The sequence below is a fragment of the Leiobunum rupestre genome, chromosome 11, assembly GCF_980474605.1.
Source record: "Leiobunum rupestre chromosome 11, qqLeiRupe1.1.hap1, whole genome shotgun sequence".
NCBI classification, from domain to species: Eukaryota; Metazoa; Arthropoda; class Arachnida; order Opiliones; family Sclerosomatidae; genus Leiobunum; species Leiobunum rupestre.
In genome coordinates, this window is record NC_143394.1 from 30,998,082 (window position 1) to 31,025,271 (window position 27,190).

General features: G+C 38.9%; 1 protein-coding gene across 5 annotated transcripts in view; it reads right to left on the bottom strand.

Annotated features, from left to right (window-relative positions):
* Positions 1-27,190, bottom strand: part of cpo (RNA-binding protein) — a 103,972-nt gene that overhangs the window by 38,761 nt on the left and 38,021 nt on the right. The window lies entirely within an intron of this gene.

A 27,190-nucleotide genomic window follows, 5' to 3' on the forward strand; every position in this document is an offset into this window, starting at 1 on the left:
CGAGCGCAAATTCCGATCGACCTACGTGATCCGAAAGCTTTGACCGCTCTTAAAAGACAAGCCACCTCCCCGGTGTCCTTTAGCAGCGGCGTCCGCTTGACCGTACGAGAGGAGCGGCGTCACGAAAGCTAACACTCTTAATGGCATTGTTTGAAAAACGACCGAGGTTTACTACGGACGCTCTTGTAGGGTTCAATGTTTACCAATAAAACTCCCGTCCTGGAAGGACTATCTAACGTTTAACCTCGCCGAGGTTACAATTACTAAATTATAGGAAAATAAACTTTTCCTTAGAAAGGAAACCGATAATTGCTTTTTTAAAATGCGAATTTTAATGAAACAGTTTAATATCTATTAAGGAAAAACCAGCCAATAAATTGAAAAATCAAAAATGACAAAAAAATCATGTTCCATTCAAAATGACAATGTGCAAAAGAGGCTGCTATCGAAATATCAAACTATCGATAGTATTGGTCACATTTAAAATCGTGGCGGTCTGTAATGCAGACGTCAGTGATTTTAATGAAATGCTTCGACACATGGTCCGATGGTGCCAATTTAAGTCTTGGGCACTAAAATTAAATAGCTATTTTTCATCCGCTTAAGCATTTAGTTTATGATTTGACTCAAATACCGGATATAGCGTAACATACTACCACTACTTAAGGGGGAAGACTACTGTGGTCATTGTCTACTTTCGCGCTATTTCAAGCTGAACTCTTTTATTTTTGTATTTTAAAATATAAAATTAATATTGAAGTGTAGAACAGCCTCTTGTTTAGTAACTAAAATAATTTTGACAATTTTAAATTTAAAAGTAATTAAGTTATTACGTTTTAATTCGGACCCCCGGAGCCAAACAAGTTAGGCAAGCACCCAAACTACCCTTTAGTTAGGACCTCATATCTGGTTAACTATTAATATTAGAATTATCAAAATTATTTTAAGCACTAGAGGAAGGTTTAGCCTAATAAGAAAAATATAATTCAATTATGTAATTGTTAAAACAGAAACGTTCAGCTTGAACGAAAAAGAGGCTTTTACTGTATTGTTCCCCCTTAAAACGGAACTTACGCGACATGCGCATTGCCATTTCTGACGGATGGAGATTTTTTTTGTCATTTTTGATTTTTACAGAATAGCCTTCCAGAGACGCGGAGTACTAACAAGCTGTACCAAATCATTTTGCGCTGATTGCGCGGATGGTGCCAACTTATTAATTTTGATGAAACGTGTGTGTATTCGTTGAAATCGTAGGCATGTACAAGATTGTATTAAACTTACGAGGAGACTACCCGAGGTGATAATCACCGATTTTGTTGAAACTAGGTGGGTATGTAGACCTTATGGTAACATGATATTTCACCAAGGGAAAAGTTGCAATGGGCATTAGTTTTGCCATGGCAACCTAAAATGTTTTTGACAACACAGTATGTATATTTTCCCGTTGTAAATGAACTGAGCGCTTCTAAGGGCCCCCCTGTGAAAATTTTCAAAACCTAAAAAATAGATATAAATTGACAAATGAAATTAATTTTGTGATATTTTGATGAATTTTGGTCAATTTGACCAAAATATGTAAAAATTGATCAGAATCGGTAAAAATGGAGAAAAGCGAAATATAAAAATAAAAAGTTGTATTTACCAACTAATCGCCAAATCGACGGTAATAAATGAATTTTTTTCAAAATTAATAAAATATAATTTAGTTGTTTGAATTTTATCAAAATTAATAATTTTACTTAGAATTAGTATTATTATTTTTTAGAAGCGCTCAGATTCCCATGTTATTTTCAATGGGAAAATATACATACTGTTTTGTGAAAAACATTTTCCCATTGCAACTAATGCCCATTGCAACTTTTCCCTTGGTGAAATATCATGTTACCATAAGGTCTACATACCCACCTAGTTTCAACAAAATCGGTGATTATCACCTCGGGTAGTCTCGGATAATATGAAGTCTCAATTCTATTTATTTGATGCCGGGAAGTGTCCTACAGGGTGCTTCCTGTCCCGCATACATTCTCGATATAAGGATGATTCTTATTATAAATGAAAACGCTAAAAATTCTACTTTACTTTCGCGCGATAATTGCAAACTTCAGTCAACTAATATTAACCGGTATGATATAGCGACATCTAGCGGTGGATTAGCGTCCGCGTATTCGCGAAACCGTGAAATACGTCCAAAACCCACGGTTTAAAAGTTGCGCTAAACACGAGTTCGCCTAAAGCAATGTTCTTGATTACTTCCTAAGCTTAATAGGTCCGTTAAGAGTGGAAACTTCAAAAGTACGCCTAACACAAAGAATCCCCGGGAGCTGTACGCTGCTAAACGACTTCGGTAGACCTCTACTAGGAAAAGTTCCCGAAACGAAATGTCGTTTGGTGAGAAGAACATTCTGGCAGCAAAATGCGGGAATTCGAATCTAGTTAAAGAGGGCGCTGGGGTGGGGGGCTGGGATTTCAATCTTTACGACTGAAAAGGAGAGGGCAGGTTGCCTTAACGTAGAAAAGAGCACGGTATAAAATAGAGAGAGATCTACTAAATCTCCGAACGTCCCTATCTAGCCTGCCCCCAACGGAAAGAAAAGTGGACGGCAGTCGGACTAGGTGCTGGCGCTATAGTCGGGCCGGCGTGATAGCTAGCTTGTTAAGCGACTGGGAAGCCGAGAATCATCAAGTTCCCCCTCGGCCTATTAGGCAAACGTGGTCCGACTGGAGTGAAAGGGCGCATTTCACGACATTTCTCGATTGCCCCTTCGAGAGGGGGCTTGTCCGAGAGGGCAAATCTCGGCCCGTTTTAATAAAGCCGCGCTCCCCGTTCGCCTCTAAACCACGCGCTGTCTACGGATGACTACGCCACTAAAGAGCCTAGTTCGCATTGTCCTCGCAAATTACGCCTCCGACGGTAACCTTGTCAAAACCCCGTCTCTGAATTAATAACCTACAACACTACAACTTCCTTTCAGATTGTCATCAAGCGGTCGCAATTTCTCGCGTTTAAATCAACTGGCCAGAAATAACAACAAGTATTATTCAAATTAAAGCGAGGATTGATGGAGTCACGGCGACGGAATGGGGAAACGGCACGACGTATACGACCTCGATCGATACCAGCGAGGGGCTGCTCAGAAGTTATACGTCGCGAAGTTCGGTTTTGCCACATTCGAATTCGCCGTCAAGTCGGGGAATTACTCTCCTCCCTCCAAAACTCGATAAACTCGAAAATTGTTTGGTCGATATTCCAACGAGCGAGCGTGGTCAGTGGTTAATTGGGGGTACGAAGAGGGAAATTTAAAACCGAATGACTCACGTACTATGACTTCGAAACTAAAAAGTAAATTGGCCAAAAAACAAAGAGAAACCATTAAATCTCTATAGAAACGGGGAAACATGTTTAAAAATCTTAATCTTAATCAGTGATTCGTTAATCCGAAAAAATTAAAGTCACTAACATCGAAAATAACCATACAAAAATGGTAGATCCAATTATTTTCCAAAATTGCGAAAATTGAAATTTAACTTTGATCGGAAATAAAAAATCCAAAATGTGTTATATTTAGGCCAAATACCAACTTTAATAATCAGCTAGGCACCACCTTAGGCCTAATTCATCAAGCGACTTTTAAAGGCATTAATTCAGGTGGCCGGGTTACAACGCGTAGGAGGGTGGTGGCAAGCCCTTCATGCCTCGCGAGCCAACAGCTCCCTACACTTACTATTACCGTTAACCTCAACAAGTTTTTATGGAAGGGGAAACCGAAGAGCTCGATGGAAAACCCCTTTAAGGAGTTGTTCCGAGTTTTCACCCAGTGCCACAAGCTGGGATCTTCTCTTGCTGCGAGGTGAAAGTGCTAACTACTCCGCCACCCCACTGTACAAATAGAATAGGATTCAACCTGGATGTGTTATGGATCCAAATTATACCTTGAAATCAGTGAATATTACTTCGTTCAAGAAAACGCGAGGAAGTATCCGATCGGAAGAGAGTGCAGTGTGAATAGGACTCAGTAAGTCTCAAAGTTACGATTCCATATAGAATGTGGAAAGAGAGAGTTCGCTATTTACGAGAGGGGCGAAGTTGGCCGCGTTCAAGAGGGTCATTTCGCAGGAGCTCGTCCCCGTTTAAAGGGGCGAAATTGGATTTTCAATCTCGGCACATCCAAGAATCTCGAAAAACGAGCGTCCGCATCTGCTCCGATTATATACGACGCTCCCCAAAGCCTAGTTAGCCAGCAGGAGTTGACTAGAGAGGTTTTACATACTCGTTCCTCGAAACCCGTTCCGACGCGGGCGCCCGCCTAATTCGCGAAGCGAGGACGCTAAAACGCCACGAGCGCCCTTCGAAATAGTCCTTTATCATCCCAAACAAACTAGACAATACCGATTAATAAACTTTGTATCTATAAACGACACTTTAAGTTCACCTAAAATACATTCCTTTGAGTGGAATTTAACTTATATTAGATATCTATTTTATGTCATTTTCATATTCGCGACCGAAACGAGTCTAGATGGCGTAACGGCGCTAGCTTCTCCGAGGTAGCGCCTATGATCTAGCGTCTGCTACCGACAAATTAAAAAGTCCTCAGAACTGTTAAATAAACTTATCAAAATATAAGCCAATGATGCAAAAATATATTAAAATGCAAGTATCATTATTTTTAGAGTTAAATTGACCGATAACGATGAGGAAAATCTAATAGCGTCTGCTTTAGCCGCTACCTATCTAGGTTTCAATGGCGAACCAAAGGGGGCGTAGTGATAGTTTTCGGTCACGAATAAAATATATTCCCAGAAGAAACAATTATCCTACGACCTAAAGATATTATAAGTCCTAAAATCGTTCGAGAGTTTAATATCTGGGTGTAAATCTTTGAAATATCGGCCACAGTGGCGCTACAAGCGAAGCTGATCTAAAAGAATCAATCACGCAATCCAGATTCGGGTCCAGAAAGGAATAATAGTCCAAAACGTCAATAGAAGGGTTCCACGCGCGGTGCTCCGTTATTCGGGGAGAAGTTAATTTACAGGGTTTGGGTTCAGTAGCGCCATCTCTTGGCGGGCTGCAATTTCCTATTTTTATCCGCCACTGAAGCCCCTGATCCAAATATTCCCTTTATTCGGCAGAGCGTATTAATTGGGACGTGACGCGATGATTAAAAGCGACCGCAAACCGTCTCCCGGGGCAACGAATGCACGAATAGAAACAAAACCCACTCTCGAGAAATCAAAAAACGACACTTTCAAAGCTTGAGATATTTTTAAAATGAATATTCCGATAACGCGTCGTTTAATGAAAATTCTTCTTGGATTATTATAGTATATTATTCTCAAGAATGTGCTCGGGTTAACGGATAATATGTTGCCGCAACTTGAGCCTTTTGTTTCTGGATTCCCGGAATATATTATCTACCTAGTCGGGAAAACGGGTGAAATATTACGCTGGGGAAGGTGAAGGGGCGTGGTTTTTCTTCGGTGAATCACCAGGAAAAGGATGCTTCCCAAATATTCTTTGTTTTTGTTATTCTCAAGAATGTATTACCAAGAATACACGCTTGTTATTATCAAGAATGTATTACCAAGAATAGACGTTTGTTATTATCAAGAATGTATTACCAAGAATGTATGATAAAAAAAACAGGCTTGTTATTACCAAGAATGTATGATCAAGAATACAAGCTTGTTATTATCAAGAATGTAATACCAAGAATACAGGCTTGTTATTATCAAGAATGTGTGATCAAGAATACATGCTTGTTCTTACCAAGAATGTATGATCAAGAATACATGCTTGTTATTACCAAGAATGTATGATCAAGAATACAGGCTTGTTATTACCAAGAATGTATGATCAAGAATACAGGCTTGTTATTACCAAGAATGTATGATCAAGAATACAGGCTTGTTATTACCAAGAATGTATGATCAAGAATACATGCTTGTTATTATCAAGAATGTATTACCAAGAATAGACGCTTGTTATTACCAAGAATGTATGATCAAGAATACATGCTTGTTATTATCAAGAATGTATGATCAAGAATACACGCTTGTTATTATCAAGAATGTATGATCAAAAATACATGCTTGTTATTATCAAGAATGTATGATCAAGAATACACGCTTGTTATTATCAAGAATGTATGATCAAGAATACACGCTTGTTATTATCAAGAATTTATTACCAAGAATATGGGTCGTCCGAGATTCTAAGTCATTATTGCATACATTGTAGCGAAAGCTCATCTGCTTTCTAATTTTCCTGACACTCTTTCGCGCAGACAATCGCCATTTACGCGAACGTTTTGGGATTAAAAAACGCTACGGTTAACGCGAGGATGGTAGCGTAGGTTAAAGGCCGACTACATAGATCGTCGGTTTCCAGTGAAAGACAGAGCAAACCGAAGATTTATGTAGTCGGCCTTTAATTCATTTCCGCAGACTATTCTTGGTACCCGAACGCATTCTCGTTGTTATTGCGTATAGACTAAATACAAAATGGCGCAAAATCATTAATAATCCGATGGTTTATTTATTCTCGGGGAGTGGAATCCGGCGGAACAATACATTGTTGTTTAAGACGCGCCAATCGGCTAAAGAGCTACGTAAAATGTTGAAGAGTTTGTCGTTGAAGAGGGCCGGAGAACAAACATCCTTTTGTCACGCAGAGGCGCGTGGTCGGTCGGGTCCGCTGCAAATAGGAGCGGCTCACTTACGCCTCGCCAAAAATAAATCAAAGACGAGCGCGAGCGTGCTTCGGAGTCCGCCATTAAAATTCAACGACTCTCATTTCGAACGGAACTGCTTGGAGACGCGATGTCGTCGAATTAAGTTTACGCTTGAAACAAAAGCGGGGACGGAGGATAAAGTCTACCACCCCGTCAACTTTCGTCTCCAGTAAACGCGTCTCCTAAAATTTTGAGAGGAAACGGGAGGGGTTCAAAATCCCGGCTAAGCCTCGGTAATAAGAAGAAAGAGCAGACTACGATTTCCAATTCCGTAACTTATAATCATTCGTTGTTTTCGCCGCAATTTCACCCCCCTTTACCCACTCCCCCCTCACTGTCTTCGCGACGAAATTATATTTTTTTTCTTCTTTCCGGCGCGCCGAGCGAAAAATTTCTTTTCCGCGAAACAGCTGGGAAAGTATATAGACTAGATGTTCCGACTCGCCGATAGATGGCGGGAAAAAAGGAGAAGATAACGGAAGATAGAGAAAGAGTGAAAGCGGACGGAGGGGGACGCGTTCGATCGACCGATTAACCGATTAGAAGGACGTCCCGTTCCTTAATCGGAATACACGGGGGAGTAGAAGGCCGCTGGGCTTAGATTGAATTGCTCGACGAGTACTGACGTGGGGCAGAGAACCACACGTGACCATTTCACCTGTCATTTTGTCCCCCAGTCTAGTATATACCCTAAGCAGGTGATCTTCGATTTTTTTTATATATATATATATATATATATATATATATATATATACAGACACTCGTAGTGTACCGGTACATCAGCTAACAATATTACGCCAGGCGCGGAATAATCAACGTCTACGCTCCCACCTTTGTTAAAACGCTAGACTAAACTGTAGTTCTACTATAAACGTTCTTCTTTAAGACGATTTTTTTTGGTCCGTTTCTTTCGCTAGAATCTCTAATAAGATTTTGTCGAGCCTCTCGACGCCGAGTCGGTACAGATAATTACCACCGAGAAAGGAATTTTAATTTGTACGCCGAGCTCGCCCGGGGTGAAGAAATGAAAGCGCGTTCCTTAGCCTCCGGCAATCCGCTGTATGCTAATTTATTCTAATACCGGCTGTAAGGATTTTTCCGTCTGTCTTTTATTCCAACGATGAGCCAGTATTACCCTACCAAATCCGCGTACCTCATACTGAACCCTTAATTAATGACCTAATTAATCGATAAAAGCGATTTTTCGGAGGGATTTTTTTTAGTTGTCTCCTCTCTAACGATTAAAAATAGATGGTTCAATTTAATAATCGCTTTTAATTGAAATGTACACCTGTTTGAACAGCGATTTTTTTAACCCCTTTTCGGATGCTTTCTGCCATGAAGTATTACGAAATATGCTTTAGAATTTATCTACCACTTTTATATAAAAAAACTCTAATCCAATTTTAATACTATCCTGCCAATTTGGGAAACTTTTTCTTATTCGAGTCGAGTAACTTAAAAACCTCGAATAATATTTTTAACGAGTCGGGTTATCAAGTACTTGATTAGGAGTTGGTTTTATTCAAGTAATTATGAAATTAAATTTAAAAGGAGTATAAAGTAACTTTCAATGCTGAAAAATATTCCTTTAATTTAAATGAACCACAGTGTCCACAACTTTGTAGGTACCATTTATTGACCCCAAAAGTTGTAAAAACCCCTCTTCGTACTTTGAAGCAACGAGGATAGAAAAAAAATACTCGACGAGTTTAGAGAGCAGCTTATTCGAGTAATCGGGTACCCGAATATGCAATTTTTGGGTACTCGGTAATCGACGAGTATTCTCCAATTACTTATAAGAGGTCAAGTTTAAGTACTCGACCTCAAAAAAAGCCGAGTACTCGATGACGTTCGAGTTCTCGCAAAGCCCTAGGTTTTTCTTTGTGATTCCGATTTATTCGTTCAAGATCTAATGTAGAGAAAATCCCCAATAATTCAATTCAATTCATTTTTTATTTTAAACAAAAGGTTTTTATATACAGGGTGTTTCACAAGTCAGTGCAATAAATTTGAGGTGTTATAGGGGTTGAGTAAAGATGTTTGACTGTCTTTGTCGTGTTCCTCTGCGACGAATAGGAAAAGCTCTAGAGAGGGGTAGTACTAAAATTTCCTACTACCCCATTAAAACCGGTTTTCTATCTGGGTTCTAATGTTCGTTGAAAGCTTACATTTAGGCGTTTTTAGGCCAACCTTTAACGCTCTCTAGCGCTTTTCCTATTCGTCGCGGAGGATCGCGACAAAGACAGTCAAACATCTTTACTCAACCCCTATAACACCTCAAATTTATTGCACTGACTTCTGAAACACCCTGTATAAACGGATTTTTACATCGATATAAACGCAATCAAAAAATAATCGGTATACAAAGCTGTACAAAAATGCAACAACTTATTTTTCCGATAACGAAAAAAGAACGGGTCGTAATATTTCAAAGCGTTGAAGGGGAAAGCATCACCGCCGAAACAGGATTTTCTGAAATAATTAACCTTTCCATGGTAGCTACACTTTAGGCAAATGAAAAACGCTTAATGATGAAAAGCGAGTTTCCATTTTTCACTAACTTTGAAAAAAAAAAACGCGAAAAAAAAATTAAACAAACTTTTCTATTAAATCTCGCTCTCGCGTACTCGGGTTACTGGCTGCCCAGAAATATTTATAGCTTAATTACAAGTTGGTTGGGCCGCAGAGTCCTTCTCGGAAGGATGCGATTAAACGGGCCACTGTGATTAATCTCCAGGGAAAATTAAAAGATCCAAGACATACCCCGCTTTTCAACGGACACATTTATTAGCCGTTCATCGTAACTACCGACGTATACCGTTATTTCCTCCTCCCGGCTTTTCCAACGAGATAGTAAGTCGCGAATAACGGATATATTTCCCCATCATCCAAGGCTTCAAAAAACGCGAGATAAATGGTCTCTTTCGAGGGGAGAAGCGTCCTTTAAGATAACTTGTTGCACTCTTATACGATTTCCTTCTTTTTCATCATTATCAAACGATTATTTTCTTTACGGTTGAAATGGAATACAGAAGTCCAATTATTTACCGCCCATTTGCTTGCATTGAGCATTGGATTAAGAAAGGGAAATTGTAACCCATAATTGGTTACAAAATAATGTAATGTAATGTAATGTGATGTAATGTAATTCAATCACTGTTTATTTCCTGCAATTCAACATGTTTTGCAAGAAATAAACAGTGATTGAATTATATAATATATCATATAATATAATGTAATGTAATGTAACGTAATTTAAGGTAATGTAACGTAATGTAACGTAATTTAAGGTAATGTAACGTAATGTTACGTAATTTAAGGTAATGTAACGTAATGTTACGTAATTTAAGGTAATGTAACGTAATGTAACGTAATTTAAGGTAATGTAACGTAATGTTACGTAATTTAAGGTAAAGTTTCGTAATTTAAGGTAATGTAACGTTATGTAACGTAATTTAAGGTAATGTAACGTAATGTAACGTAATTTAAGGTAATGTAACGTAATGTAACGTAATTTAAGGTAATGTAACGTAATTTAAGGTAATGTAATATAATGTGATATAATATCATGTAATATAATGTAATATAATGTAATGTAATGTGATATAATGAAATGTAATGTGATATAATATAATATAATATAATAAAATATAACGTAATATAATGTAATTTAATGTAATATAATATAATATAATAAAATATAACGTAATATAATGTAATATAATATAATATAATAAAATATAACGTAATATAATGTAATGTAATATAATGTAATGTAATGTAATATATTTAACATTTTAATCTTGAGGTACAATAATACGAGTGGTAAAATTTCGATGAAAATTCGAGCCCCTTTGAAAGCCTTAGACTTCACGTGTAATAAATACTGTATAATACTTGGTATATTATAAGAATATGAATTATATACTTTTGATAAATTTGAGAAAAGCCGTCACACGTCAACGTTATTACTTGACTACATTATTCGCTCTATTTCCGCTTGTAACGGAACACGTGAGCCACTGAATTGGAGACTACCGTACTCAAATTTCAATTTCTGAGTTATATTACCAATTACGAAGCTGTAGGTTGCCTCACTGCCAGAGAATAGTCAAAGCATAACATTGAGAAATTGGTAACGCGAAGCTAGCTTCATTAGGGATAATAAGTCAAACTTGACAATAAGCTAAATCTCTAAAGAGACAGACACTTCATGGTTTTTATATTATACGCTTTCCGTTACTACAAGCTGTACTAATTAAATACGTAATCGTTTTGTTAACTTTTACAAGCCGGAAGGCAGTGGATTAAACTATACAATTCTAATCGGAGAGCAATGAGATCAGCTCGGATTCGATCCGGCGGAGAAGGCTTAAAAAGGATAAAGACTAGAAACGCGAAGGGTACGCGTCAATATATTCGAAGTCTTACAATTATTTCAGCAATTAATTATACTCCGGCGACGGTCCCTCGTTAATTTACTCATTAAAATTTGGTCGCGCGCGTTTCAAAATCTATTAAATTTGGCTCATTTCGCGGAAGTTTAATACGAAACGAGCTAGCGTCGGAATAAGATCTCCGCGGCATCGAGCGCTCTCCAAAACCAGATTTACCGAGCGGTGTTAAATTTCCCAATGTGTGAGAAATCGGCCGTTCAAATATTTAGAATGTCCCGCTACTAGGCCGAAGCTAGGCTCGTCATATAATAGTGGCGTTGTATTCTGGCGCTAAATCCCCATTGGGTCTCGCCACCAAGATTGATTTTAGCTCTCCCCAGCCTCCCGATTACAATCTCTCGATATTCTCGTACGGAGTCTCAGTTCTCCCTTCAGAGAGTATATCAAATTGGTTGGCTCATGATCCTTACACGAAACGAACAACCCCCCGGCCGACGGATAACGGCTCCTCTTATTGATGGCGATATTAATATCTGCCTTTAATAATTTCGAGATCTATCACGAATTTTAAACCGAAACGCACGATGGATGAAATTTAATGATTTGATTCGCGTGACTCATTGATCGCTAGGTAAATCTATATTTTCCATAGTAACGAAAAGGCTAAGAAATAGTTTTTAAAATATGGAATATGGCACCTATTTTCCGCCAATGGTTGTTTATTTTTTATTTTTTTACAAAAATCGAAAAATCTTTTTATTTAATTTAATTAATTTTAAACATTTTATGTATTTTTTACAAAAATCGTAAACTTTTTTATTTGATTTAATTAATTTTTAAACATTTTATGTATTTTTTACAAAAATCGTAAATTTTTATTTTATTTTATTTTATTTTATTTTATTAATTTTTAAACATTTTATGCCCCATTTTCCTTGGAAAATTTAATTGATAATTTGCATGTATTGGTAATGTAAATCCAAATTTAAGTTACTCTGAATTAAATTTAATTATTACTTGTAATTGTTTTATTCATAATTTTAATTGCAACAGCAACCATTTTTTTACAAAGGGCTATAATAAGTTATTTAAATCAATGAGTATTTATAACAGACAACCCATTTTTGGGTACCAGTTTTCGACAAAGCAAAATTCCGCAACGATTTTTGCGAGGCAAAATTTCCTTTCCAGTGTAAACGAGACTTTAAGGCTAAATAAAGTTATAAACTGGAAGAATTTACACAGTTTTCTTTTGAAAAGTGATTTTTGGTGTTACTGTAAATGCATTTCTTGGCACGGTCTCAAGTATTGACGTCACATCCAGTGTTTTCGTACAACCCCAAAATATAAAAGGGGATAAAAAAGGGTCGTTTGTTTCACCAACCGTACTCGAGTATACTTTGTTCGCTAAGAAGAAACTATACGTTTCTGAGCTTTCGCGTACCTTCTAAAGAAAAAGCTTAAAATCATCCGTATTATATAGACGGCTAGATCTTATCTAGAGTTTGTTCCCGTTTTAATTATCATACTTTGTTTACGAAACTCAATTGTACGCGAAAAGTGATAAGCCTACTTTCGTTTTCCACAATCACTATCCAAACATAACGGGGCAGCAGACGATTGATAAAAACAAATATATATAGAGAGATAAATAGAAAGAAATAGGTATTGGGAGAGCCCTGGTGGCGATGTGGGGAGTTATTACTGGGATTACATTCCCTCGTCGAGTGAATAAGAAAACAATAAAGAAAAGTATTTCAGTTGAGCCGAGGCATTCACGTGGACGGCGAACTAGGCTAACTGAGTTGTTGCGGAAAGGTTTTCGAAAGGGAATGGAGCCCCACTTCCCGCCTTTATACGAACAGCGAGGTAACGGTAGAGAAAGGTTGGAGGAAATTTGCGCCCAGCTCTCTCCTCTTTGATCGTTCTAATATGTTGCAGCTTAGCCGCGGAATTTTTGTGACGAACCAATAAGAGATTCTGGCAACTGCCGCTAGAGGGGGGAAGATCTCTTCATCCGCCTTATGCCTCAACTTAATTCGATACATCTTTAGTCTGTGCCTTTTCTACCCCCTCCACGTCAATGGGCGTTTTATTCTCGGCATTGGCAGAATTACGGCGGATTCTATATATTATTAACGTTACACCACGGGAACATCTCAATTAAGGTATTCAATAGCAATCTGACAAGGAAGTAAACGTCATACCAATCTGATCATACGGGGTTTTCGCTTGGCTAATTTTGACCTACTAGCGCCTGTAAAAGGGTTCCACGCGCGGTGCTTCGGTGTGCAGGGAGAAGTTAATTTACGGCGCTCTTTGCCGAAAATTGTAACGTATTTCTCGTCATTTTAGCGAATAAATTTCCAATTTAGAACAGTTTATTTTTATATCGGAATAATAAATCAAATTCACTATAATTTAAAAAGAACGCGACTACGCTTTGGGTCGATTTCGTTACATTTAATAAAGAGGAATAAAACAAGCAAAAGCGGGAGCGAGAAATAACTTGGGAAAGAGAAGGAAGAAAAAGTTGATTCCTTTAATGCTCCTTCAGTCGAGTCCATAAACTCTCAATTCCCGCGAAATACGGACCCGACAAATCGACATTCTCACTGGAGACGGAGACGTTCCCGGCCACTTTTTCTCTAAACCGAAAGAGGTGACTTTACCTCGTCCAAGAGTCGAATTAGTAGTGTCGGGTAACGGTGAAAAGGAGTCCGGCAATGGGAAAGCGAAAAAGGTAGTCCAATATTTCCACGAGATCGTTAGATGGCGCAATCAAGGTGGCCAACGACAATTTCTTCCCGTTTGTCGCGTAACGGAAGAAAGTTTTGTCATGATCCGTCGCGTCAACTCCGTCGTTGATTTCTTCCGCCGGGCACAATGTTCTTCCACATACGATCATCGTAGCTTTTATTTCCCTCTGATTCGAGTGCGCGGCTATAAAGTGGCGCCACCTATTTTTCTCTATTGGCGGCCAGCGTCGTCTCTTCTCTCTGGCGCCCTAATCCCTCGAGAATAAAACTCCACCCAACAAAAGTAACGTTTTTTACCTAAGATTTTTTTCCGGGACTTTACCTTAAGTTTAAAACGTCCCTTATTTGTATACAGGGTGCTTCCCAGCTTTCGGATTGGTTTCTGTAAATCGCGAGTTTGTATTTGAAAAATGTTCCAAATTATCACAGTCATGGTTGATACTTTTCAGATTTTTTTAATTACAATAAAATAACTTTTTATTTAGATAGGACTTTTGATTTAATTTAAATTATTGCTTTTTAAACGATTAATGGCACTTTTCCATTATATAATCCAAACTTAATTAATATCTGAATTAATTTAACTACCATTTAACACATTTTTTATTGTATTAAAACTTTTTATTTAAATTAATTTAAAGAATTAATTGATTTTTCCAGTCTAATTGATGCATGCTTTACTTCTATGGGTTATATTATTTAAAATTAATTTATATCTTTACTAAATTTAAATACAGTTTAACACATCATTATTTCAGATAAGCTTGTGCTTGAATTGTTTTAGAACCAATTTTTTTTAAATTTTACTCTTCTATTTAACTACATTATACGAATTGTATCATTGATTTTTTAAACACTTAATTTAATTCTTAAATCGAGATTTATATCAAATTGATTTAATTATAGACAAAATAAATAGTAAAAAATTGGGTAAAATTATCAGACTCAAATAGTGCTATTGCTAGTGGGAGAAGTTATTTATGGTAGACCCCTCTGGACCTCACGATAGGATATCGACCTTAGTGCGCCTCGACGGTGCGCGTGGCCGGCAGGTAATAGGTAAAACACGATGACGTCATGACGCCACTTTGACGCTGAGGCAGCATTAAGGTTAATAATAGGATGGAAATGATAGGAGATCTATAAAATGCGGCGCGTGTTTGACCATTTTTCTCGCTTTTCCGAGATAGACCTGAAGGGCAAACATTGAGCCATTGAGACGAAGCTTCGATTGCTTTTAATTTTAGTAGGAACCGGAGGGTGGGGGATACTTTACTTGGGACCTTTTTCCAGCGAACCAAATCGTTTATAACCAAAGCGAAACAAACGTGTAAAAATTCCATTTTGTATTTTCTTTATTATGTAATTTTTTTCGATAAAATAGCTTTAAGAAATATAACGTACTATTTTTTTTTCAATATAACAACTTTAAAAAATAATCACGTAGAACTTTTTCCCGGTATAAAAGCTTTAAAAAATTATCACGTAGAACGTTTTCCCGGTATAAAAGCATTAAAAAATATTATGTACTCTTGTTTTCCAATATAACAGTTTTAAAAAAAGATTATGTACTATTTTTTTCCAATATAACCGCTTTAATATTAGGTACTTTTTTTTCAATATAACCGCTATAATATTATGTACTATTTTTTCCAATATAACCGCTTTAATATTATGTACTATTTATTTTCCAATATAGCCGCTTTAATATTATGTACTATTTATTTTTCAACATAACCGCTTTAATATTATGTACTATTTCTTTTCCAACATAACCGCTTTAATATTATGTACTATTTCTTTTCCAATATAGTCGCTTTAATATTAGGTACTTTTTTCCCTATAACCGCTATAATATTATGCACTATTTTTTCCAATATAACCGCTTTAATATTAGGTACTTTTTTTCAATATAACCACTATTTTTTCCAATATAACCGCTTTAATATTAGGTACTTTTTTTTTCAATATAACCGCTATAATATTATGCACTATTTTTTTCCAATATAACCGCTTTAATATTATGTACTATTTCTTTTCCAATATAACCGCTTTAAAAAATATTATGTACAATTTTTTTTAAATATAATTGCTTCAAAATAATAACGTTCTTTTTTCCCTATATAACCGCTTTTCCTTTTTCGATAAAATTGCTTTAAAAATAATATGGTCTATTGTTTTGCTAATAGTAATGAAAAATCAGTGAGAGTGTGTTTTAAGCGAATAAAATTAACAGAATAGGGAGATAGATACTTAAAATTATATTATATAGATATCAAATTAAATATCTTTTTCGATTGTGATTGAGAATAATTCTTTAAGCTGATTGAACCACAAAGCAAAAACGTAAAACTCTAAATTTCCTTCTAAGCTATTTTACTTTACTAAACTGATAAAAGGACAGTTCTTGTACATAATTAAGAGATTAAAATAATTAAAAACCACAGTTGTACCATTAAAAGGTTTTATTGTAATAAAACCTTTTAATTGTACAACTGTGGTTTTTAATTATTTTTATCTCTCATTTTACTTTAATTTAAAATCCCAACTGAAGACCTAGATTAAAACTAACCCGTAAGACGCTAAGATGAAAAATTAAGCAAATTTCATACTAGGAAAATACTGAACTGGTGCAAATTTCATACTGGGAAAATACTGAACTGGTGCAAATTTCATACTGGGAAAATACTGAACTGGTGCAAATTTCATACTGGGAAAATACGGAACTGGTGCAAATTTCATACTGGGAAAATACTGATCTGGTGCAAATTTCATACTTGGAAAATACTGAACTGGTGCAAATTTCATACTGGGGAAATACTGAACTGGTGCAAATTTCATACTGCGGAAATACTGAACTGGTGCAAATTTCATACTGGGAAAATACTGAGCTGGTGCAAATTTCATACTAGGAAAATACTGAACTGGTGCAAATTTCATACTGGGGAAATACTGAACTGGTGCAAATTTCATACTGCGGAAATACTGAACTGGTGCAAATTTCATACTGGGAAAATACTGAACTGGTGCAAATTTCATACTGGGAAAATACTGATCTGGTGCAAATTTCATACTTGGAAAATACTGAACTGGTGCAAATTTCATACTGGGGAAATACTGAACTGGTGCAAATTTCATACTGCGGAAATACTGAACTGGTGCAAATTTCATACTGGGAAAATACTGAACTGGTGCAAATTTCATACTGCGGAAATACTGAACTGGTGCAAATTTCATACTGGGAAAATAGTGAACTGGTGCAAATTTCATACTGGGAAAATACTGAGCTGGTGTGTATTTAAATTTAATTTTGCACACTTCATATACGGGTAGGTTTTACTACGAATGGTGATAGTATTTTTACGACTTAGTACTTGAATGGAGTGCTAAAATGCAAAATCCTCCAATCCCACTTGCCTTTTAAAATTAGTTGAATTAGAAAGGGGGGGTATTAACGATCTCCGTTTGATAAGGAGAAGGGGGTTAACAACATCCAGAAGCTCGAGAGACGAGTAGTTAAGCTCTTCGGGCGGGATGGCGAGGGGTTTATATAGTTTAATCTACAGGCTTCACTCCCGTTGTCTCAAAACGCGCTTTGAGTCGTCAAGGGGGGGGGGCTATCCCGAAGCGATATCCAGCCATTTTCTGGGTATAAATTTAACTCAATTTTCTCGGGAGAGAGAGTATCGGTCTTCCGCGCCAGCTCCGGCAGATAGCCGCGATACAACGACGGAATTCCTCGCTTAATCGGCTAGAGACGCCGATAGCTAAGGCGATTTGCGGTAACCATGGCAACGCCTCTTTCTCCCGGGCGCGAGACAAGCCTAATCTTTGCTTTAACGAAGAAGATATAAATGACGTAACTTCGAGAATCACCCCCTCCCCTCTCTTCCGGCTAATTCGAAAAGCGCGCATTTTCAATGAGCAAGATTTACCATGAAAATTTATTATCTCCAATATTCTAGGACGAGCGCGCTTAAAGATGAGTTATTTCCTCTCGGGTTTTGGGACAAGTTGACGACGAAGGCGATAGGTAGGGAAGAGGTACGGTTTACGGGAGATCGGGTCGTCGACTTTGAGTCGGGCGTCGTGGGATTTTAAGCTTTGGCTCAGATCCAGCTTAGTTATCTATTTCCTTTCTACCTTTCGTCCGGCCGCCTAAGATATACCGAGTTCGTTCTAGAAGCGTTTAGCATTAAATTGTCTCTCTTTGAACTGGGGGACCGTAACTCAACCGGATAATTCATTCCATCCGAATCGAATAGGAAAATAATACGCTTAACAGAAACGAGACCAATTGAATGGGTTTCGTCTCGTTCATCCGAAGCGCGCTTTTGTGATATGAAAAGCGTGTTTACATAACGAACCCGATTAATTAAAGGTAAGTAAAAAACCCAAAAAGTTCAGAGGGCGAGTTTTGACGTGACGAAGTCGCGGGATAGCCATTTTTATGAAAATTTCTTGATCCAATGTCTATCTTTAGATCCAACTGGAATGGAGACACACCCAGTTTGAGACCAATTCTGTTTGGTTCAAATTTCTTGATCCAATGTCTATCTTTAGATCCAACTGGAATGGAGACACACCCAGTTTGAGACCAATTCTGTTTGGTTAAAATTTCTTGATCCAATGTCTATCTTTAGATCCTACTGGAATGGAGACACCACCAGTTTGAGACCAATTCTGTTTGGTTCAAATGATTTTGATGAAATCGGATAAAATTGAATTTCATACATTATAATTGGATTACATTTTCGATTGTAATTTTCGATCAAAGGCAAATTTGGAACTACAAAAACATTTTTTTTTGTAATTTTGGAATAAAATTTAATCCACCAGTTTTGTAAGGTAATTCAGAGGTCAAGTTTTAGCGAATACATCCTTGATGATATACGTAATTCCCTTTGGCGCCACTTAACTATTTTTAACTCTCTATAGAAAGAAGTTGGCAGTATCAAATTAAATGAAGTATACTCTTTTCATTTAAATGTTCGTCTATTTTTAAATCTTTGAGTGGATTAACATAATTAAATTAACCCCCAAAGAATGATCCAGGGTAAGCGAAATGAACTCCGGAATTCCCGAGTACAGGCGATACTTTTAAAACGGCGCCGTGTAGGGTCCATTACGCGTACAAACAGAAACGAAGGAAATGGTAAACCTCACAACGTTACAAATTCTAAAAGGTTTCGATTTCCCCACTTCTGTTTATCAATTTGCGCACGATCCCGGTTTTTTTCTAAAGAAATCAGTTAAAGTTCGAGAGCGATTCTATACAGCGTCTCATTCTCTATCTCTTACAAATTCAAGGAAAGATAGCCGGCCTAGCACAAATTCCAAAGACATAATACGAATAGAAAGTTTACGCAGCCTTTTCTTTACGGCTGTCGAAGAGGGAAAATCCCGCTTATATAGCTCCTCCGCATCCCTCTCCGCCGAGAGAGAGAGAGAGAGAGAGAGAGAGAGAGAGAGAGAGAGAGAGAGAGAGAGAGAGAGCTACGGCATCGCTAAGGCGGATGAACACCTGTTGGAATGACGTCACGCGGGAGCCCCTAGTGGTGGGAAGCGAACGAGGATGAGAGAGAAGCTGCAGACTTCGAAATCCGGGGAAGAGCTAGAGCCTGGAAGATGAACGCCAGGCGGGAGGGGAAGGGGGAGAGAGAAAGGTCTGAGCATTCAAAAGTTGAATATACTTCGCTTTTTCAAACGGCTTCCGAAAAAGGAATTTCATTTCTTTAGGGCGTACTGCTACAGGATTCGGGCTTCAATTTTTACTTTCAAACTCCTGCGCGGCGGGGCACGCCGGTTATATATTTATATCTATATATATATATATATGTATATATATATATGTAGAAAAGAGAATTTAAGAAAGACACGTGTAGCCGAGTTATCGTTCGCGAATGGCGGATAAGTTTAAAAGTTCCGATTCCTCGAAATCCCCAGGCAATCTCGCATTTTTCCCATACATCGCCCTCCCTTTTTTAGCCCTTATTTTTCCTTCTTTACGCTACGGGCCAAAAGCGAAGCAACAGCTACCAACGGGGTTAGCTGGCAGTCTCGTCATAATAAGGTCGGACCAAAAACTTAGCTGGACGGAACTGCCAGCTAGTTTCGCTATCGTCCAAAGAGGATTACCAAAGCGAACCCCAGAAACGGTCCTTGAATTCCGCTGTCCACGGAAGGAGAAGCGTTTTGCCTAAGGAGATTTACCGAAAGAGTTCAGGGATGCGACAATTATTAAATCTTGTCGCGCTAGCGACAGAGCCGGATTTTCTCATAGCGCCGCGCGTTTTGAGATTAGTCTCTTTTACATTTCACGATATGAATAATGACGCCTATTTCTAAGACGGAATCCTATCGAGTCTCCATGAATATTAACACGAATAAAATAGCGTTAAATTTAATAAAAAGGATTTCCTAAAAGGTAGGCTTATAGCGACATCCCGACGGGGATAAAGACGGAACAAAAGCGATCAAAAAAGTTCATCCGAGTTTATTTCGCTAAATGGTATTCTCTAGCGCGCGTCTGTCCCCGAGGAATCGCCTAAAAGTCACCAAGTTTTTTATCCGTATTGAGAGAAAAAAAACAAAGCTTTTCAACGGGTTCGTCGTCATGGTTACGGAGGGGGGGGGACGCTCGCGGATTATAAGGAGAAAAGGGGAGCTGATATTTTCCATTAGGGAACAATGACGTTGTTGCTAGAGACACTTCTAAGCGAGGGTGAATTGAAAACACTTTGAACAGGAAGACGCGTAAAAGAGCGATCATTACGAATTAAGAACTGCCGACGCTAAATTAATACGCACTCATTCTCCCAATCGTACATCTTTCGCGTTTTCAGCGAATCAGAATGCGAACCGCGTCAAACAAAAGAAATATCTCGAGAACACTAACTGCGAGAAGGATAACGAAAACTCTCCCAAGCACAATATTTGAACCAAAAATGAAAGCGAAAGCAAAATAATACGCGGGGAGGGGGTAACATTTAGATCCACTCGAAAAGTACCCGGCTATCCTAATCCAGCCAGGGTGTCCGTATCTTATCAGATATAAACCCGCGCCGCTGATAAGGTTCGTGGCATTCTTTTTATTTCTGGCCTTCGCCAAATCCATCCGGGGGTTCAATATCAAAAGGGGGTTGTATGTGTGTGTTTAACACGTTCCAGAAGCGAAGCCAAAGTCCGCGGGCTCTTTTCAAAACGAATAAAGAGGAGAATCGCGTCGCGGGCAGAAAACGCGCGACAAAGCGTTTTCTGCTCTTTAATAGTAAAGATGGACGCGGGCTTGAATCGAAGCGGGTCGGTTCGATGGCGTCCGTGGCTCGCTACTCAACTGCCAGTATTCGAATCCGCGAAACGGAAACCTATCTCTATTCAATGGAATGTGGTGAATATACTCCATTCCCTGGTCGCTTCCGCAGTCCCCCCGAGGCCCCGCTCTCGCTCGAAATCGGAGTCAGTTTTATAGCGGCGCGTCGGCAGCGGGAGTCGAGGGTGGCCACGGGCTGAAACCCGCCAAAGTACGAGCTTGTCAGAAAAGGAGGAAACCCGATCGTATATATATGTAGCCGACTCGTATAATACACCTGCGGGTAGCGATTTCGACGCGACCAGAACGGGAGGATCCTATATAGATCGCCTTAAAACTATAGAGAAAATTCTGCGGAGTTTCGGGTGAGCCCCTGAGGTCTCCGATAAGAGAAAGGGACGTACGTTGGTCACCACTTGAGCACGCGTCGAGGCTCCGAAACGTGGTTTTCGGAGTTTCGACGTATACCGCGTCCAACTCCGCCGGGGCTTCAAATATGTACGCCGGAGACTCTTTTCGAGAGGTTCCCGGCTTCTTATATTGAAAAGATTTCCGAGTCGTAAGAAACAAAGAACGAGGAAAAAATTATCCAGTTTCGATTTTAGCGAAGCGAGACTGCCGAAACCACTCCAGCTTTTAATTTTTGGTTCGCCCTCGAGAGCCACAACTGGGATTTATTTAAAAAGGAATCTATGATACTATACTTTAGGATACTTCGAAATTGGTGCGTCGAATATTATGATCATTTTTAAGTGGACCAACCACGAGTGGACTATCGAAATTGATTCTTTGTGATACGTCAAATTTAAAAATGAGTAAATTATAGATATTATTTGGTAATTACCTACGGGCGTAATCTATTATAAATGTTTAATTATTCGGGATATTGTTGATCCTTTTTTTTAACATTAATTAACTTGTTTTAAAAAATTGGCTTTCCCATTACAAAAATGTTCGATAAACTCTTTAGAATATCTTATAGAACTCTATATAAAGAAGGTAAGTTTTCTATATCCCATTTAGAGTAATATAAATATTCTAGAGAAATACCATAGAATTGTTTCGGTTTTTCTAATGGTTATAGAAAATTGTCACAAATTTCTATAGTTTCTATAGAAATTTAGGTAATAATCTAGAGAACTACGATTACAATTTCATAAAATTTCTATTGAAAATTTTGTAATTTTTTTGGGTAATCACAGTTCAAGTTCATAAATATAAATTAAAATATAAATAAAAATTCGAAACACTCTTTTACGCGCGTCTTTCCCCCCATCAAGGACCCTCCCACGATTTGCTCCACAGGCAGCTGCCATAGACGTACTGCACGTGCTCTACCGTCGAAAGTTCTTTCCCCCAAAACCCGTTCTCTCGCGTGAAGCACGGTAATGGCGACTCCCATGAAATACGCGCGTAAAAGAATCTATAAATGACGCTAGTAGTCGTCAACCCCGTAAATCAAATTCTCCCTGAACACCGAAGCTCCGCCAGGAGAACACTTCTACAGGGGCGCACCGTTCAAAGCGATCAGAGGAAGATTTAAATAAACTAAAAAGGAAATTGCGAAAGAAAGATTTCATATTGTCACAAACATTTTTAATCGCGTGGGTTTTGGTTCTTTGTCACCGCGTTTATTTCTATTAAACCGTAAAGACGTTTTGCTCGAGGTTCTTATTGATCGGCGATATAAGGCCTCGTGTGCCCAAAAACGGAAGAGGAGGCCAAACCTCTCTTTCTTGAGATAGCCCAAACAGCGGGCGAAAAAAGGTTTTTTTTTAAAAAAAGGAAAGAAATGGAGGAGAACCCCGAAAATGAATGGAAGCTTCTACGTGAGATATGCTCCAATGCAGGTAACCTAAGGTTACACCTTTCCAAAGAGGATCTGTTCGAACTGAAACCCACGTCTTACAAACAATCAAACATTCAGTTACGTGATCAAATAAACATAATAATAATCAGCTAAACCAAGGCACCACCAAGTCATCTAGCGACTTAAAATGCCTTTAAATAGCGGGCCGGGTTACAATGCGTAGGAAGGTGGTAGCAAGAACTTCATGCCACGCGAGCCAACAGCTCCCTACACTAACTATAACCGTTAACCTATATAAGATTTCATGCAAAGAGGAAACCGAAGAGATCGCGGGAAAACCCCTTAAACCAGTGGGGAGAGAACTTGCAAACTCAACGCGGAAGGAGTAGTTCCTAGCGTTCATTCAGCGCCACAAGTTGGAATCGAACCCGGCTCCTTTAGCTGCGAGGCGCAAGCGCTAACCACTGCGCCACACCACCTTATATTCTTAGCTATCTACTAGGTTAATAGGAAGACGGAATTTTAAATTTAAATGAGCACACAATGTTTATTTCGAGTGGTGTTTAAACTGCGTACCCCCTTTTAGAACTAAAAGAAACTTTTATTTTGCACCACCTCCTTGAGACTTAAAAAAATGTTACCACTACAATATACAGATTTAAAATAAGAAAACTTGACGGTTTGGAAAATGCGAACCGACCTCTAAATAGTAACTATCCATCTTATAATGGAAAAAAATGTACGGAAAACACGTTCGGGTCTTAAAGGTATATCTCTGGTCCGTTACCGACATCCTTCTCCTTAGCCATCGGCTCCGATAGAGGGGGCGAACCTTGGCAAACAGCGAACCCTAAGGCGAGCGGAGGACACCAGCGCGGACCCGAAGACTGTTGTTAAGAAGCGAGAATACTTTTTCTTACGTATTGAACCTATTTATAGTTTAGAGGCCTAAACATCCGCGCTTTTAGCGAAAGGAGGGGGGGTGGCCAGGAGGGAGGGATTATTTCCGGTTGAAGGCTCCTCGTGGCCGCGGCACCCGGCGACCGGCGCAAACATCCAAACAAAAAGACCATCAAAATATGGCTATAAATGATGATAAAGGCTAGTCAAGAAAGATGAGAAATGTTACTTTTGCAACGGGAACTATGGGGAGGGGGAGGCACCGGGGGCCAAAATAAAAAAAGGAAGAAATCAAGGAAAGAAGACGGTGGGGCATCTGCCCCGCGCGAGCGAGAGAGGAGGGGCTACTACTATCCTTATGATGGATGAAGGCTAACCTGACGTTCAACATATTGTCTCTTTCTTTTAGCAGACTTCTTTCGGGACTCGCGGAGGAAAAACATTACTCGCCATTGATTTTTCACTTCATTTGACCGGTATAGAGACACTTTCGGGGCTGGATTTATCCGCTCTTACCTTCCGTTTTTATTTTTCTAAGAAAGTTCCGCTGCTGGTTTTTAAGTTCTAAATTCAAAGTAGCGAGACTTTCATCCAAAACAAATGTTTTCCAATATTTTTGGTTTTGAAGAGCTTGGTTCAGAGAACAGTCTATTTCATATATTCAGAGCTAAGCCAGCCAAGCATTGCGCAAAAACTATGTACCGTCACTTCAGTGGGACTGACTCAGTATTTTAATGGTGTGTATTTAGCGAAAAATCAATATTTTGTATATAGCTAAGGTAGAGCAAGCGAAGTCAGTATATTTCAAAATATAACAATTTTTATACAGGAAATATTTACACAATCAATGAGATATCTTTGTTTCGATGAATGCCATGGTTTGTTGAAAAAATTAACCGATAAATATCTTATATCTATATTTTAAACTAAGCCACTTAGATTTGCAAGTTTGCCAGATAAGTTAGAATATATAGGTTTAAGGAGCCTCCCTGGTTTCAGAAAAACCGTCGGCCCTTCATTATCGAAATGTGGAAAACATTCGTAGTGGAATTTAAATATTATTAAGTTTAACTTTCAAACCAAATGAAATTAATAAGAATTGTTGATAAAAAGTTTATCGGAATAGTTTCAACTTAATTTCAAATTTGTATTCAATATACGGGTGGTCTATTTTCTCAAGACGGTTACAAAAATATCTCCAGAGTGCGGATAGTATCAGAGTCAAATTCGCCAGAGAAATCTAGTTTATAGCTTCTTCAAAAGAAACGGGGGACGAAAGATAAGCCTTTGGGGTTCTCAGGAATCCGATCGCAATCAACGCTCGTAAAAATCTTCGTCGGCCGGAAACGACGATATCTCGCGGTGCGGTCGCTCCGAGCCACGACCGGGATAAAACCCGCGACCAAAAGTTTACTTTGGCGCAAAAATAAATGAAGAAACGCTCGCCAAAGTCCATATTTGCTTTTCCAGTAAAATATGGAAAGATAAAATACGAGTAGCTCTAAGACATCCGACGTCGGCTCAAATTCGCGTTTTAACCAGTTGAAAATATTACAAATACCTGACGAATTTCGACTACTCTAATCAGTGGCGTCACCAGGATTTCAAAATTGGTGGAGCTTAAGCCATAAGCACTGGTCAGGGGCGTCCTAGCGAGTGATATGTGGCAGGGGAGGGGAGCCCCCAAAAAGGTTTGTAAAGTTGAAACATTGAGGCCGACTAGGAAAAATTAAATTTTTGATGACCATCTTTAAGTTCGAAGAAACTTTTCGACAAGTGAATTGGAAAAATTGTTAATTTTAGGAGGCGCTTTTCGGAAATTTTAGGTGGCGCTTCAGAAATTTTACAGGTGGCTCAAGCACCGCCTAAAACACCCTAGCGACGCCACTGACTCTAATGGAACGCTCTACTTCCAACTGAAATGATACAATTTAGTAAACAACGCGTCATTATTTCGCGTTGGATATGGGCGAAACCGCGAATATCCGAAAGTATATATGTATCAACCAATTTGTTTCGTACTCCGATATTAAACTGGCTAAAACCAGCAACTCGCTAAGGCCGAAGTTTCTATCAAGAAGGGGGAAGCTTAGCTCAGAGGGTGAGACGAGTATCACTCGGGAAGAGACGAGACCTATCACGGGCTATTCAATTAAAACGCGAAGACTTCTCGAAACTCGTTCCAAGAGAGAAACGTAAGACCTCGTCATAATAAGCCAATAACATATCTCAACGCGGCTAGGCACAAATCGCGATGGCGGAGGCCCGCTTGGTACAATTAGTACGAAGAGGTGGTGGCGCTATGTACCGGCGCTATGCGAGGAATGCGAAACAAGCCACGCGCTTATGCAAATTAGACGGACGTTCAATTCTAGCTTAATGAGGAGAGGAAGCCGAAATGGCGAAGATGTGCGTAGGAAAGAATCGCCGAAAGAGAAGCCCTCCCCGCCCTGCCAGTATTAAAGCGAGAAGCGTGCCCTGGTCAAAGGTCAGACGCGCTGGGTTTCCGAGGACTTCCAACGTAGGGTCTAGTTCCGCCGGAGCCACAGCCGCTCGCTGCCGCCGCCTGTTAATTGCTTAAAAAGCCTTCCCAATTCCGTCGGCGGGGAGACCCGGCTTAAAAGAAACTCGGCCATTCTTCGGATTGAAAGAATACGGAATTGGGTGTGGTGGCGACTCGCCTTCGCCTCTGTATTTGTAGCGAGCTAAATGACTCGAATTACCAGAGTCCAGGGTGTAACTCCACGGCCGCGTCTCAATGTCTTTCAACGAACTGTCACCTGACCTGGGACACCTAACGGACGCGATGGCCGACGCTGGAATAGCTTCGCGTTAAACACACGATTTTGTTCACGGGAAAAACTCTTTCAAATAAAGTTTGCTCGTGTTTCTAGTAATTAATTACGTCATATGTACTTCGAATGAAGTTAGATTAAAGATAGAAATCCGAATAGGCAAGTTTCGTTACTAGACGCACGCGCGGTTAAAGGGAAAAAAAAGCGGACGAGGGTTGTAAATTGACGTCATACCTCAGCGTAACCATGGTGATTTATGGGATCAGCTTAGGCTTCCCTTTGTACCATTCTAATAGCTATATTTAAAGCCGATAAATAGTGCGGTAATTGAATCAGGGTATTAACGTTACTTCTAACACAATGTGACGTATTCGGTAACGAAAAATAAATTTATAAATTAATAAAATCAACGAATTGGGAAAATAGATTAAGCCCTCTAAAGTGTACCATTCTCAATGAGGCTATCCATTCTTTTTT